This window comes from Chaetodon trifascialis, chromosome 2, assembly GCF_039877785.1.
Source record: "Chaetodon trifascialis isolate fChaTrf1 chromosome 2, fChaTrf1.hap1, whole genome shotgun sequence".
NCBI classification, from domain to species: Eukaryota; Metazoa; Chordata; class Actinopteri; order Chaetodontiformes; family Chaetodontidae; genus Chaetodon; species Chaetodon trifascialis.
In genome coordinates this window covers 32,808,361-32,825,340 of record NC_092057.1, presented here as the reverse complement: position 1 = coordinate 32,825,340, position 16,980 = coordinate 32,808,361, and positions in this window count along the sequence as shown.

Here is a 16,980-nt window from a genome sequence, read left to right as displayed (position 1 = left end):
CAAGGCTAATGTGCCATATAGTATCGTTAATGTTACGCTGTTAGTTTCATGGTGGATATATGCGGGTTTGATTTTTAAGATGTAATATTATTGCTGTTTCACTTGCGGAGAATCTGTTCGCTTGAATATTCATGTGTGTTGAAAGCTGGTGGGTTTTTTTATTCATTTATTTTTTTTTGGATGTGCTGCATGCTCTCCATAATGGGACATTGTGAGTCTGTTTTTAGCCAGTCTGGCTAAAATGCTTTTGAAAAACTGTGGTCTCCATTTCCAGGCATGACTGAAATGGAACAAGGCTAATGTGCCATATAGTATCGTTAATGTTACGCTGTTAGTTTCATGGTGGATATATGCGGGTTTGATTTTTAAGATGTAATATTATTGCTGTTTCACTTGCGGAGAATCCATTCACTTGTATCTTCATGTAACTGCCATACAGGAAACTGTCAGTGTGTTAGATACTGAGGACATTGTTGGGGACATGTTTTATTTCAGTGAATCGTGTCTCTAAAATGTGTGTATGTTTTACATAAATTTAGAGGAATGGTATTTTATTCCAGCATCTGCTATTCAGAATACTGATGAGGAGATTCAGAATGTACATGAGTGAGGACAGACATGTTCCTTGAATAGATTAAATCTGCTTCTGAAAGAGTTATCAGTACGCCATTTGAACAATTGTAAAAATGTATGTTTCATTCTTTCAGAAAGACATTTTGAGGCCTATTTATCAGCTTGGTCCTCCTGCCTCACAACGTAAAGGCAACTTGCCGTGTTCCTCTGAACATGTTGAAGGTGCAGTCTCACAGTTTGGCTCCACTGAGATACGTAATACAAATTTTTGTGTAAATGTGCAATATTTCATAACAGAGGAAGGATAACATGCAAAAAGGGCTGATCTGTTGTCACTACGTATGATGAATTTAATGAACTCGAACTCATTGACATGAGACGAGACTTTATTGATCCCACACCAGGTAAATTTATCATGGACTCTTAATGCTCTCTGTATCTGCAAGGCCATTGCTGTGTGGTGATTTTTTTCTTAACTGTCCTCTAAATCAGTGATTCTCAACTGGCGGGTCACGGTCCAAAAGTGGGTCGCAGACGGACATCGGGGCGGAACTCCGCCATGCGCGATCCAGAGAGCAGAGGAGAAGTGTAAACGTGCGACCATGTAGAGACAAATGACATGCCTTCCTGTAAATGAGATATATAAGATAAGGCTATTGAGTTTGTTTAATAAAGGCACAAGGTATAGACCTGTTCAAAAGGAAAACTATTCTCAAATGACTTATGTTGTGATCTGGCGCTATATAGAAAATAAAACCAAATCGTGGACCACATGTATTCAGTGAAAAAGCACTCTCTGCCCGCTGGTGGGTGTGTGTGTGTGTGTGTGTGTGTGTGTGTGTGTGTGTGTGTGTGTGTGTGTGTGTGTGTGTGTGTGTGTGTGTGTGTGTGTGTGTGTGTGTGTGTGTGTGTGTGTGTGTGTGTGTGTGTGTGTCACACACAGACATGTGCACACATGATGTCTTTTGATGTGCTGGATGAACTACACATCAAAGTTGTTTCTATTCTGGAGTCCAGGTGCACTTGTTTTTTGTTTTTTGTTTTTTTTTTGTTGCCCCCCTCTCCTTGTGAACAGAAGGAGCGCTTACATTCAAACATCTTTGACGCGTCATTCAAACAGCAGAGACAGCGCCCACTGTCCTCGTCTGAATTTTGGACATTGTTACAGCACATCTTCAGTTACCGGCAAGATCAAGTCAATATTAGCAAGGTAAGCACTGTAATATGATTGGAATCATTAAGATTGTTCATGCATGTTAAGCAAATGTTAACACTGAAAGCATTTATTTTCTTTGTGTCTCCGACAAAATTGTCTGTGACTACTGATTGTCGCAAAAGTGCTTTGGTAAAACGTGGACCTTGTTTCGCTGCATGACATTACAGGCTAAGATGCCATGCTGAGAGTTAGCTAACATTATGCTGTTAGTTTCATGCTAGATGTGTGTCATATTGTCATATTGAATATTTATGTGTGTTGAAAGCTGGTGGGGTTTTTTTTGTTTTTGGATGTGCTGCATGCTCACCATAATGGGACATTGTGAGTATGTTTTTAGCGAGTCTGGCAAAAATACGTTTGAAAAAATGTGGTCTCCATTTCCAGGCATGACTGAAATGGAACAAGGCTAATGTGCCATATAGTATTGTTAACGTTACGCTGATCGTTTCATGGTGGATATATGCGGGTTTGATTTTTAAGATGTAATATTATTGCTGTTTCACTTGCGGAGAATCTGCTCGCTTGAATATTCATGTGTGTTGAAAGCTCGTGGGTTTTTTTTTTTTTTTTTTTTTTTTTTGGATGTGCTGCATGCTCTCCATAATGGGACATTGTGAGTCTGTTTTTAGCGAGTCTGGCTAAAATGCTTTTGAAAAACTGTGGTCTCCATTTCCAGGCATGACTGAAATGGAACAAGGCTAATGTGCCATCGTTAACGTTACGCTGTTAGTTTCATGGTGGATATATGCGGATTTGATTTTTAAGATGTAATATTATTGCTGTTTCACTTGCGGAGAATCTGCTCGCTTGAATATTCATGTGTGTTGAAAGCTGGTGGGTTTTTTTTTTTTTTTTTGGATGTGCTGCATGCTCTCCATAATGGGACATTGAGAGTCTGTTTTTAGCGAGTCTGGCTAAAATGCTTTTGAAAAAATGTGGTCTCCATTTCCAGGCATGACTGAAATGGAACAAGGCTAATGTGCCATCGTTAACAGTACGCTGTTAGTTTCATGGTGGATATATGCGGATTTGATTTTTAAGATGTAATATTATTGCTGTTTCACTTGCGGAGAATCTGCTCGCTTGAATATTCATGTGTGTTGAAAGCAGGTGTTTTTTTGTTTTTTTTTTGGATGTGCTGCATGCTCACCATAATGGGACATTGTGAGTCTGTTTTTAGCGAGTCTGGCAAAAATGCTTTTGAAAAAAATGTGGTCTCCATTTCCAGGCATGACTGAAATGGAACAAGGTTAATGTGCCATATAGTATCTTTAACGTTACACTGATCGCTTCATGGTGGATATATGCGGGTTTGATTTTAAGATGTAATATTATTGCTATTTCACTTGCGGAGAATCTGCTCGCTTGAATATTCATGTGTGTTGAAAGCTGGTGGTGTTTTTTTTTTTGTTTTTTTTTTTTTTTTTTTTTTGGATGTGCTGCATGCTCTCCATAATGGGACATTGTGAGTCTGTTTTTAGCGAGTTTGGCTAAAATGCTTTTGAAAAAATGTGGTCTCCATTTCCAGGCATGACTGAAATGGAACAAGGCTAATGTGCCATCGTTAACGTTACGCTGTTAGTTTCATGGTGGATATATGCGAATTTGATTTTTAAGATGTAATATTATTGCTGTTTCACTTGCGGAGAATCTGCTCGCTTGAATATTCATGTGTGTTGAAAGCTGGTGTTTTTTTTGTTTTTTTTTTGGATGTGCTGCATGCTCTCCATAATGGGACATTGTGAGTCTGTTTTTAGCGAGTCTGGCTAAAATGCTTTTGAAAAAATGTGGTCTCCATTTCCAGGCATGACTGAAATGGAACAAGGCTAATGTGCTATATAGTATCGTTAACGGTACGCTGTTAGTTTCATGGTGGATATATGCGGGTTTGATTTTTAAGATGTAATATTATTGCTGTTTCACTTGCGGAGAATCTGCTCGCTTGAATATTCATGTGTGTTGAAAGCTGGTGGTTTTTTTTTTTTTTTTTTTTTTTTGGATGTGCTGCAAGCTCACCATAATGGGACATTGTGAGTCTGTTTTTAGCGAGTCTGGCAAAAATGCTTTTGGAAAAACTGTGGTCTCCATTTCCAGGCATGACTGAAATGGAACAAGGTTAATGTGCCATATAGTATCGTTAACGTTACGCTGTTAGTTTCATGGTGGATATATGCGGGTTTGATTTTTAAGATGTAATATTATTGCTGTTTCACTTGCGGAGAATCTGCTCGCTTGAATATTCATGTGTGTTGAAAGCTGGTGGGGGTTTTTTGTTTTCTTTTCTTTTTTGGATGTGCTGCATGCTCTCCATAATGGGACATTGTGAGTCTGTTTTTAGCGAGTCTGGCTAAAATGCTGCTCCTCCGCATCGAGAGGAGTCAGCTGAGGTGGCTCGGGCATCTCTATCGGATGCCCCCTGGACGCCTCCCTAGGGAGGTGTTCCAGGCATGTCCCACCGGGAGGAGGCCCCGGGGAAGACCCAGGACACGCTGGGGTGACTACGTCACTCGGCTGGCCTGGGAACGCCTCGGGATCCCCCCGGAAGAGTTGGAGGAAGTGTCCAGGGAGAGGGAAGTCTGGGCGTCCCTGCTCAGACTGCTCCCCCCGCAACCCGGCCCCGGATAAGCGGAAGACAATGGATGGATGGATGGATGGCTAAAATGCTTTTGAAAAAATGTGGTCTCCATTTCCAGGCATGACTGAAATGGAACAAGGCTAATGTGCCATCGTTAACGTTGCGCTGTTAGTTTCATGGTGGATATATGCGGATTTGATTTTTAAGATGTAATATTATTGCTGTTTCACTTGCGGAGAATCTGCTCGCTTGAATATTCATGTGTGTTGAAAGCTGGTGGGGGTTTTTTGTTTTGTTTTTTTTTACATGTACATGGGTGAGGACAGACATGTACCTTGAATAGATTAAATTTGCTTCTGAAAGAGTTATCAGTAGGTAATTTGCACAATTGTAAAAATGTATGTTTCATTCTTTCAGAAAGACATTTTGAGGCCTATTTATCAGCTTGGTCCTCCTGCCTCACAACGTAAAGGCAACTTGCCGTGTTCCTCTGAACATGTTGAAGGTGCAGTCTCACAGTTTGGCTCCACTGAGATACGTAATACAAATTTTTGTGTAAATGTGCAATATTTCATAACAGAGGAAGGACAACACACAAGAAGGGCTGATTTGTTGTCACTAGGTATGATGAATTTAATGAACTCGTTATCATTGACAAGACTTTATTGATCCCACACCAGGTAAATTTATCATGCACTCTTAATGCTCTCTGTATCTGCAAGGCCATTTCTATGTGGTGATTTTTTTTTTCCTCAACTGTACTGTAAATCAGTGATTCTCAACTGGCGGGTCACGGTCCAAAAGTGGGTCGCAGACGGACATCGGGGCGGAACTCCGCCGTGCGCGATACAGAGAGCCGAGAGCAAAGGAGAATTGTAAACGTGCGACCATGTAGAGACAGACATGACATGCCAAATTGTAAATGAGATAAATAACATAAAGATATTTAGTTTGTTTAATAAAAGGACAAGATATAGACCTGGGCCCGTATTCATAAAGCATCCTAAGGCTAAAAGTAGCTCTTAGTGACGTCATTCCTCGAAAAACGCCCCCCCCCCCCCCCCCCTTTGGAACAACCAATCACAGTTTCTAGACGAATACGTCATACCTAGCAACGGGATCAACCACACCTCCTCACTAAGATAAAAGTTGCTCTCAGACACTTCCTGAATCACTCTTAAGCTAAGATTCCTTGCTCGGAATTTGAAGGCTAAGTTAGGAGGACTCTAAGAAGCTTTGTGAATACGAGCCCTGTTCTATAGGAGAGCTATTCTCAAATGGCTTATGTTGTGAGCTGGCGCTATATAGAAAATAAAATTAGATAAAATTCACTTGACTTTCAAACTGCAAACTGAAAATTCAACCTTTCCACAGAATTCTGTCTTGGCTGATTTTTACAAATGCAAATCATTATATTAATTGTTATTGTTAAATTTCAACAATAAAATTAAGTCTATAGATGGGCTACAGGTCAAAGTCAAAAATCAACTTTGTGTCGATAACACCACATGTACAGGACATAAAGAGGGGTCCAAGTAAGTCCCCTGTGTGCGAAACAAACAAACAAAAATGCTCTATATAAAGGTTAAAACAATAACAATACAAGAATAAAGACAAAAACATGACAAGTGTTTAAAATAAATACAGGGGTATACAAAACTACTGAAAAGTACCAAGACATAAAAAGTGATCATAAAAAACTGTGAGTTATGAAAATCTCATGTATACAGCGCTTTGGAATAAAAGCGTCTGCCAAATGACAAATTAATTGTAATTGTTAAAAGTGTGAGGATAAATAGTTTAGTCTGGTGGAGCTTGCATGGCGCCTCAGTAGAAAGAGCATATGATGGGTGCTAGGGCTCTCACTCTCCTTAATTTGTGCAGGAAGTAGAGGCAATGCTGGGCTTTCTTTGCCACTGATGCAGTGTTTCTTGTTCAAGAGAGGTCCTCAGTAATTTGGTGCTGCTCACCGTCTCACAGTAGAATGATTTGTGGTAAGTGGGGGGTGTTGGGGGTGGGTTCTCCAGAAGTCAATTTCAATCTCCTTTGTTGTCTCCACATTTAGGGAGAGATTGGTATTTCCATACCACATGGCCAGTGGGTTCACCTCGTGCCTGTAGTTGGTCTCATCACTGTTGCTGATGCCAACCAGTACTGCATGTGATCTCTCTGTAACAAAGTCCTGCCACCAATTCCAGAGGAGGTTGCACAGGCCAAGCTGGTAACTGCTGAGGGATGACAGTGTTGGATGGTAAACTGACGTCTGTGAACAACATTCTCATGTAAGATTCTCTTGTGTGAAGGTGGGCGAGAGCTGAGTGGAGAGCAGAGGAGATTGCATCATCAGTGGACCGGTTGGCCTGGAATGCAAACTGAAATGGGTCCAGGAGAGGTGGGAGGCTGGAATTTATTTGTTGCATGGCGAGCCTTTCAAAGCACTTCATGATGGTGGAGGTCAGTGCAACAGGGCAGTAGAGTTTCAGCACCCATGTAACTATTAGCAGTTGAGTCTGAGCTCATAAGAGCAGTCACAAAAATGAATGAAATCACAGAAAATAGTTAAAAAGTATACATATATATATATGTATGTGTGTGTGTGTGTGTGTGTGTGTGTGTGTGTGTGTGTGTGTGTGTGTGTGTATATACACAGTACAGTATATGTATAAATGAACAGTAGGTGGTGAAAATATTTACAATTATCGTAAAGAATGTTAAAATAAATGGCAGTATAATTTTGCATATACAGTGTATATATAAACAGCATGTCAAATCAACAGTGTGTACAATAAACAGTAGAATATAGGTTAAGGAATTAAGGAACTAGTTAAGGAATAGCAGCAGGGATATGGGGTAAGTGAAAAACAAGCAGCACAAATATACAAGTAATAAGTTTTAAGTAATAAGTAATTTTAAAATGTATGAGAGAAGAATAACCTGAGGTGACATCAGTGGTGCAAAGATGCTCATTTAGAGTTCAGCAGTCTGATGGACTGAGGGAAAAATCTGTTGCAGAACCTGGTGGTCCTGCAGCGAATGCTGCAGAACCTCTTTCCAGAGGCCAGCAGGGAGATCAGACCATGGTGGGGATGTAAAGAGTCCCTGATACTGTTAACGGCACGGGAGATGCAGCATTTAGGCAGCGTTCGGCAGCGCAAAAAGAGGAGATAAATAGAGAGAAATATTAGCTTTTGTAGCTGGTAATTAGCCTTTTCAGCCACTGTCAGTATTCAATACAAACAAATTATTAGACTGTAAACCATTAATCAAATCAATAACTAAGCTGTCAGACAACTCTGCCATACTTAAGCAGTTACCTAGTGTTTTTGTGGTTGTGATAAAACCTTAAAAAAAAAAATATATATATATATATATATATATAAAATACACACACACACACACACACACACACACACACATAGCATTTGAATTCCCTGTGGTCTCTGGGGAAAACATTATACCAATCTCCCTTCAAGAAATTTGATGTATTGATATATGTATGTGTCCGCACAAACACATTACTCCAGAAACACAAGATAAAAGGCATATTATATTTTGGCTGTCTTCTTGTCAATTTGGCAAAACAATCCACAAAGATAAACTGTAGTTCCACACAAACAGATTCTTTTCAGCTTGTCAAAATGTTACTATTATCACAATATGAATTTCAGACAGCTTCTGTGTCTGGGGATCGGACCGTCAGGGAGGACCCAGGACAAGCTGGAGGGATTTTGTCTCTCGGCTGGCCTGGGAACGCCTTGGGATCCCTCAGCAGGTGGAAGTGGCTGCGGAGAGGGCTGTCTGGGCGTCATTGCTGAGGCTGCTACCCCGCGACCCAGACCCCGATAAGTAGAAGACGACGAGATGAGAGACGAGACAATATGAATTTTGTAATCACAGAAATTGTACTAGCATTATTGTGAATATATGATATGATATGGCACATTCCTGAGGTGATTTATTAATTTTCTGAGGAACATCCCAGTACTGTCCCAGTACTGCTCCCTTACTCTCATTTTAAATTCTCATTTTTTCTTTCCATCTCAGACACACTCAAATGTGAGTATCAATGAAGTATGGCTTAGTTTTGTTTTGTTTAAATTGGAAATGTTCCCTGCATAAAACAAATGTGTATTTGGTGCCTCTGACACTGAGGCCATGTGATGTTGACACTTAGGTAACTTAGGTCTGAGTATCAAACTTCCAGCTCACAGACATTCAACTGTGGATATTTTTGAAGGGTATCAGTGTGGCCCACATACAATGACCAGCCAGTAAATTTTAACAAGTGTAGATACAACATGAGCTCACCAGAGAGGCTCTCTCTGGTGACCTTTGCCTGTTATTAAAAACACTAAGTACCTTTGAGAAGAGCACATTACCTTGGCTGAGGAAATTCAGAGAGACAGCAATCTGGAGAAGTCTCGTAGTGGAGTATGTTGTTTTAGGTTTTACCATTTCAGAGAAGAAAGGAGCCAAAGATTGTGAGCATGTCAACTGCCATGTGTATGTATGTATGTATGTATGTATGTATGTATGTATGTATGTATGTATGTATGTATGTATGTATGTATGTATGTATTGATCTATTCATTTATTTCATTACTTGCACTGTTGTACCCTGAAAAGTGCTGTATAAGCTGTAGCTATAATATATTTTGATTATTATTTTTGATAATAAGGAAATTATTATTTCTGTAATGCTTTTTTTCATTAGTGTCCTCATATTGTGGAACAACATGGAGCAAAACACAGCAATCCAGGATCCCTTTCATCTGAGGAGAGTGTGATCTACACGGCTCAGCTTACTTGATCATACCTGTGGCTGCATCGGATGGAACACATGAGATCTCCAGACTGTACACATTCTACAGTGGTAGCACACACGCACACAAGAACACATAAACAAAACAATCCTTTTTTTCAAATGAAATGTCCATCTCAGACACACTCAAATGTGGATGTTCATGAATTAAAATGTGGCTTCATTTGATTTACATTGCAGTTGCTGCACATACACAGCAAATCGCGAGAAGGAAATACAAACTTACGAGAAGAAGCATTAATATCACTAGTCACTATTTAAGGTTTGGCTGTTTTTATGTGCCAAACTGTTTCAGAAATAAATCTGCAGCTGAACAACACTCAAATGGGAATGTTTTTGAAGGTCAGCATGGCCTGACATGGTTCAGCTGTTGTTATATTCCAGACTGTCTTAGAATGAAAAATCCACTTGAGAAACCTTCAAGTGTGAATGTTTTTGAAGGACAGCATGGTTAATCTGAATTCCTTTGCAGTTCCTGTGACAAAAACAACATGTGCTCATTATGCTTGTCTAGCTAGCGTGACAAGCTTATATAGTGTGATTTGAAGAGAAAAAAAAAACAAAAAACAAATGACACCATTTTGTAAATGAACTGTTGTTTCTTTATGTGCCAAACTGTCCACTAATGACAATTCCACTTTAGAAACTTGGAAATGTTAATGGTTGTTGAAGGACAGCATGGTTTAATTTGACTTTGTCTTGATTTTTGTGTGGATTTTGTACTTGTGTTGCTCACACAGTGTGGTTTTGAATGTAAAATCACATTTGAAATTCATTTGTTTTTATGTATCAAACTATGTTTGAATGACAATTCCGCTTTAGAAAAATTCAATTGTGCATAGTGTTGAAGGTCAACATAGTTTATTTTGATTCCGTATGCATTTACTGTGAAAAAAGGAACATGTGTTCATATTATCTTATTATGTGTTTTTCTCGCTCTGAAGCGTCAATTTTGACGGTCTAATGTAACGAATGTCATTATTTAAGATTCAGCTGTAGTGATGTGTCAGACTATGTTAGAATAACAATTCCACTTTAGAAACATTCACTTGTGCATAGTGTTGAAGGACAACATAATTTATTTTGATTCCGTATGCATTTACTGTGAAAAAAGGAACATGTGTTCATATTGCTCTTTATGTGCATTTCTCCCCCTGAAAGCGTCAATTTTGACGGTCTAATGCAGCGAATGTCACTATTTAAGATTCAGCTGTGGTGATGTATCAAACTATGTCAGAATGACAATTCCACTTTAGAAACATTCACTTGTGCATAGCGTTGAAGGACAACATAATTTATTTTGATTCCGTATGCATTTACTGTGAAAAAAAGAACATGTGTTCATATTATCTTATTATGTGTTTTTCTCGCTTTGAAGCGTCAATTTTGACGGTCTAATGTAACGAATGTCATTATTTAAGATTCAGCTGTAGTGATGTGTCAGACTATGTTAGAATAACAATTCCACTTTAGAAACATTCACTTGTGCATAGTGTTGAAGGACAACATAATTTATTTTGATTCCGTATGCATTTACTGTGAAAAAAGGAACATGTGTTCATATTGCTCTTTATGTGCATTTCTCCCCCTGAAAGCGTCAATTTTGACGGTCTAATGTAACGAATGTCATTATTTAAGATTCAGCTGTGGTGATGTATCAAACTATGTCAGAATGACAATTCCACTTTAGAAACATTCAGTTGTGCATAGTGTTGAAGGACAACATAATTTATTTTGATTCCGTATGCATTTACTGTGAAAAAAGGAACATGTGTTCATATTACTGTTTATGTGTTTTTCTCGCTTTGAAGCGTCAATTTTGACGGTCTAATGCAGCGAAAGTCACTATTTAAGATTCAGCTGTAGTGATGTATCAAACTATGTCAGAATGACAATTCCACTTTAGAAACATTCAATTGTGCATAGTGTTGAAGGACAACATAATTTATTTTGATTCCGTATGCATTTACTGTGAAAAAAGGAACATGTGTTCATATTATCTTATTATGTGTTTTTCTCGCTCTGAAGCGTCAATTTTGACGGACTAATGCAGCGAAAGTCACTATTTAAGATTCAGCTGTGGTGATGTATCAAACTATGTTAGAATGACAATTCCACTTCAGAAACATTCATTTATGCATATTATTGAAGGACAACATAGTTTATTTTGATTCTGTATGCAGTTACTGTGAAAACAGCCACGTGTTCATATTGTCTTATTATGTGTTTTTCTGGCTCTGAAAGCGTTAATTTTGACGGTCTAATGCAGCGACTGTCACTATTTAAGATTCAGCTGTGGTGATGTATCAAACTATGTTAGAATAACAATTCCACTTTAGAAACATTCACTTGTGCATAGTGTTGAAGGACAACATAGTTTATTTTGATTCCGTATGCATTTACTGTGAAAAAAGGAACATGTGTTCATATTACTGTTTATGTGCTTTTCACGCTCTGTAGCGTCAATTTTGACGGTCTAATATAACGAATGTCATTATTTAAGATTCAGCTGTGGTGATGTATCAAACTATGTTAGAATGACAATTCCACGTTAGAAACATTCAGTTGTGCATAGTGTTGAAGGACAACATAATTTATTTTGATTCCGTATGCATTTACTGTGAAAAAAGGAACATGTGTTCATATTACTGTTTATGTGTTTTTCTCGCTTTGAAGCGTCAATTTTGACGGTCTAATGCAGCGAAAGTCACTATTTAAGATTCAGCTGTAGTGATGTATCAAACTATGTCAGAATGACAATTCCACTTTAGAAACATTCAATTGTGCATAGTGTTGAAGGACAACATAATTTATTTTGATTCCGTATGCATTTACTGTGAAAAAAGGAACATGTGTTCATATTGCTCTTTATGTGCATTTCTCCCCCTGAAAGCGTCAATTTTGACGGTCTAATGTAACGAATGTCATTATTTAAGATTCAGCTGTGGTGATTTACCAAACTATGTTAGAATGACAATTCCACTTCAGAAACATTCATTTATGCATATTATTGAAGGACAACATAGTTTATTTTGATTCTGTATGCAGTTACTGTGAAAACAGCCACGTGTTCATATTGTCTTATTATGTCTTTTTCTGGCTCTGAAAGCGTTAATTTTGACGGTCTGATGCAGCGAAAGTCACTATTTAAGATTCAGCTGTGGTGATGTATCAAACTATGTTAGAATGACAATTCCACTTCAGAAACATTCAATTTTGCAGTGTTGAAGGACAACATAATTTATTTTGATTCCGTATGCATTTACTGTGAAAAAAGGAACATGTGTTCATATTACTGTTTATGTGCTTTTCACGCTCTGTAGCGTCAATTTTGACGGTCTAATGTAACGAATGTCATTATTTAAGATTCAGCTGTGGTGATGTATCAAACTATGTTAGAATGACAATTCCACTTTAGAAACATTCAGTTGTGCATAGTGTTGAAGGACAACATAATTTATTTTGATTCCGTATGCATTTACTGTGAAAAAAGGAACATGTGTTCATATTATCTTATTATGTGTTTTTCTCGCTCTGAAGCGTCAATTTTGACGGACTAATGCAGCGAAAGTCACTATTTAAGATTCAGCTGTGGTGATGTATCAAACTATGTTAGAATGACAATTCCACTTCAGAAACATTCATTTATGCATATTATTGAAGGACAACATAGTTTATTTTGATTCTGTATGCAGTTACTGTGAAAACAGCCACGTGTTCATATTGTCTTATTATGTGTTTTTCTGGCTCTGAAAGCGTTAATTTTGACGGTCTAATGCAGCGAATGTCACTATTTAAGATTCAGCTGTGGTGATGTATCAAACTATGTTAGAATAACAATTCCACTTTAGAAACATTCACTTGTGCATAGTGTTGAAGGACAACATAGTTTATTTTGATTCCGTATGCATTTACTGTGAAAAAAGGAACATGTGTTCATATTACTGTTTATGTGCTTTTCACGCTCTGTAGCGTCAATTTTGACGGTCTAATGTAACGAATGTCATTATTTAAGATTCAGCTGTGGTGATGTATCAAACTATGTTAGAATGACAATTCCACTTTAGAAACATTCAGTTGTGCATAGTGTTGAAGGACAACATAATTTATTTTGATTCCGTATGCATTTACTGTGAAAAAAGGAACATGTGTTCATATTACTGTTTATGTGTTTTTCTCGCTTTGAAGCGTCAATTTTGACGGTCTAATGCAGCGAAAGTCACTATTTAAGATTCAGCTGTAGTGATGTATCAAACTATGTCAGAATGACAATTCCACTTTAGAAACATTCAATTGTGCATAGTGTTGAAGGACAACATAATTTATTTTGATTCCGTATGCATTTACTGTGAAAAAAGGAACATGTGTTCATATTGCTCTTTATGTGCATTTCTCCCCCTGAAAGCGTCAATTTTGACGGTCTAATGTAACGAATGTCATTATTTAAGATTCAGCTGTGGTGATTTACCAAACTATGTTAGAATGACAATTCCACTTCAGAAACATTCATTTATGCATATTATTGAAGGACAACATAGTTTATTTTGATTCTGTATGCAGTTACTGTGAAAACAGCCACGTGTTCATATTGTCTTATTATGTCTTTTTCTGGCTCTGAAAGCGTTAATTTTGACGGTCTGATGCAGCGAATGTCACTATTTAAGATTCAGCTATGGTGATTTACCAAACTATGTTAGAATGACAATTCCACTTTAGAAACATTCATTTATGCATATTATTGAAGGCCAACATAGTTTATTTTGATTTCGTATGCAGTTACTTTGAAAACAGCCACATGTGTTCATATTGTCTCATTATGTGTTTCTCTGGCTCTGAAAGCGTCTGATTACAACGAATGTCACTATTTAAGATTCAGCTGTGGTGATTTACCAAACTATGTTAGAATGACAATTCCACTTTAGAAACATTCATTTTTGCATATTATTGAAGGCCAACATAGTTTATTTTGATTTCGTATGCAGTTACTTTGAAAACAGCCACATGTGTTCATATTGTCTCATTATGTGTTTTTCTGGCTCTGAAAGCGTCATATTTGACGGTCTGATGCATCGAATGTCACTATTTAAGATTCAGCTGTGGTGATTTACCAAACTATGTTAGAATGACAATTCCACTTTAGAAACATTCATTTATGCATATTATTGAAGGCCAACATAGTTTATTTTGATTTCGTATGCAGTTACTTTGAAAACAGCCACATGTGTTCATATTGTCTCATTATGTGTTTTTCTGGCTCTTAAAGCGTCAATTTTGACGGTCTGATGCAGCGAATGTCACTATTTAAGATTCAGCTGTGGTGATGTATCAAACTATGTCAGAATGACAATTCCACTTTAGAAACATTCACTTGTGCATAGCGTTGAAGGACAACATAATTTATTTTGATTCCGTATGCATTTACTGTGAAAAAAAGAACATGTGTTCATATTATCTTATTATGTGTTTTTCTCGCTTTGAAGCGTCAATTTTGACGGTCTAATGTAACGAATGTCATTATTTAAGATTCAGCTGTGGTGATGTATCAAACTATGTCAGAATGACAATTCCACTTTAGAAACATTCAGTTGTGCATAGTGTTGAAGGACAACATAATTTATTTTGATTCCGTATGCATTTACTGTGAAAAAAGGAACATGTGTTCATATTACTGTTTATGTGTTTTTCTCGCTTTGAAGCGTCAATTTTGACGGTCTAATGCAGCGAAAGTCACTATTTAAGATTCAGCTGTAGTGATGTATCAAACTATGTCAGAATGACAATTCCACTTTAGAAACATTCAATTTTGCATAGTGTTGAAGGACAACATAGTTTATTTTGATTCCGTATACATTTACTGTGAAAAAAGGAACATGTGTTCATATTATCTTATTGTGTGTTTTTCTCGCTCTGAAGCATCAATTTTGACGGTCTAATGCAGCGAAAGTCACTATTTAAGATTCAGCTGTGGTGATGTATCAAACTATGTTAGAATAACAATTCCACTTCAGAAACATTCATTTATGCATATTATTGAAGGACAACATAGTTTATTTTGATTCTGTATGCAGTTACTGTGAAAACAGCCACGTGTTCATATTGTCTTATTATGTGTTTTTCTGGCTCTGAAAGCGTTAATTTTGACGGTCTAATGCAGCGAATGTCACTATTTAAGATTCAGCTGTGGTGATGTATCAAACTATGTTAGAATAACAATTCCACTTTAGAAACATTCACTTGTGCATAGTGTTGAAGGACAACATAGTTTATTTTGATTCCGTATGCATTTACTGTGAAAAAAGGAACATGTGTTCATATTACTGTTTATGTGCTTTTCACGCTCTGTAGCGTCAATTTTGACGGTCTAATGTAACGAATGTCATTATTTAAGATTCAGCTGTGGTGATGTATCAAACTATGTTAGAATGACAATTCCACTTTAGAAACATTCAGTTGTGCATAGTGTTGAAGGACAACATAATTTATTTTGATTCCGTATGCATTTACTGTGAAAAAAGGAACATGTGTTCATATTACTGTTTATGTGTTTTTCTCGCTCTGAAGCGTCAATTTTGACGGTCTAATGTAACGAATGTCATTATTTAAGATTCAGCTGTGGTGATTTACCAAACTATGTTAGAATGACAATTCCACTTCAGAAACATTCATTTATGCATATTATTGAAGGACAACATAGTTTATTTTGATTCTGTATGCAGTTACTGTGAAAACAGCCACGTGTTCATATTGTCTTATTATGTCTTTCTGGCTCTCAAAGCGTTAATTTTGACGGTCTGATGCAGCGAATGTCACTATTTAAGATTCAGCTATGGTGATTTACCAAACTATGTTAGAATGACAATTCCACTTCAGAAACATTCAATTTTGCATAGTGTTGAAGGACAACATAATTTATTTTGATTCCGTATGCATTTACTGTGAAAAAAGGAACATGTGTTCATATTATCTTATTATGTGTTTTTCTCGCTCTGAAGCGTCAATTTTGACGGACTAATGCAGCGAAAGTCACTATTTAAGATTCAGCTGTGGTGATGTATCAAACTATGTTAGAATGACAATTCCACTTCAGAAACATTCATTTATGCATATTATTGAAGGACAACATAGTTTATTTTGATTCCGTATGCATTTACTGTGAAAAAAGGAACATGTGTTCATATTACTGTTTATGTGCTTTTCACGCTCTGTAGCGTCAATTTTGACGGTCTAATGTAACGAATGTCATTATTTAAGATTCAGCTGTGGTGATGTATCAAACTATGTTAGAATGACAATTCCACTTTAGAAACATTCAGTTGTGCATAGTGTTGAAGGACAACATAATTTATTTTGATTCCGTATGCATTTACTGTGAAAAAAGGAACATGTGTTCATATTACTGTTTATGTGTTTTTCTCACTTTGAAGCGTCAATTTTGACGGTCTAATGCAGCGAAAGTCACTATTTAAGATTCAGCTGTAGTGATGTATCAAACTATGTCAGAATGACAATTCCACTTTAGAAACATTCAATTGTGCATAGTGTTGAAGGACAACATAATTTATTTTGATTCCGTATGCATTTACTGTGAAAAAAGGAACATGTGTTCATATTGCTCTTTATGTGCATTTCTCCCCCTGAAAGCGTCAATTTTGACGGTCTAATGTAACGAATGTCATTATTTAAGATTCAGCTGTGGTGATTTACCAAACTATGTTAGAATGACAATTCCACTTCAGAAACATTCATTTATGCATATTATTGAAGGACAACATAGTTTATTTTGATTCTGTATGC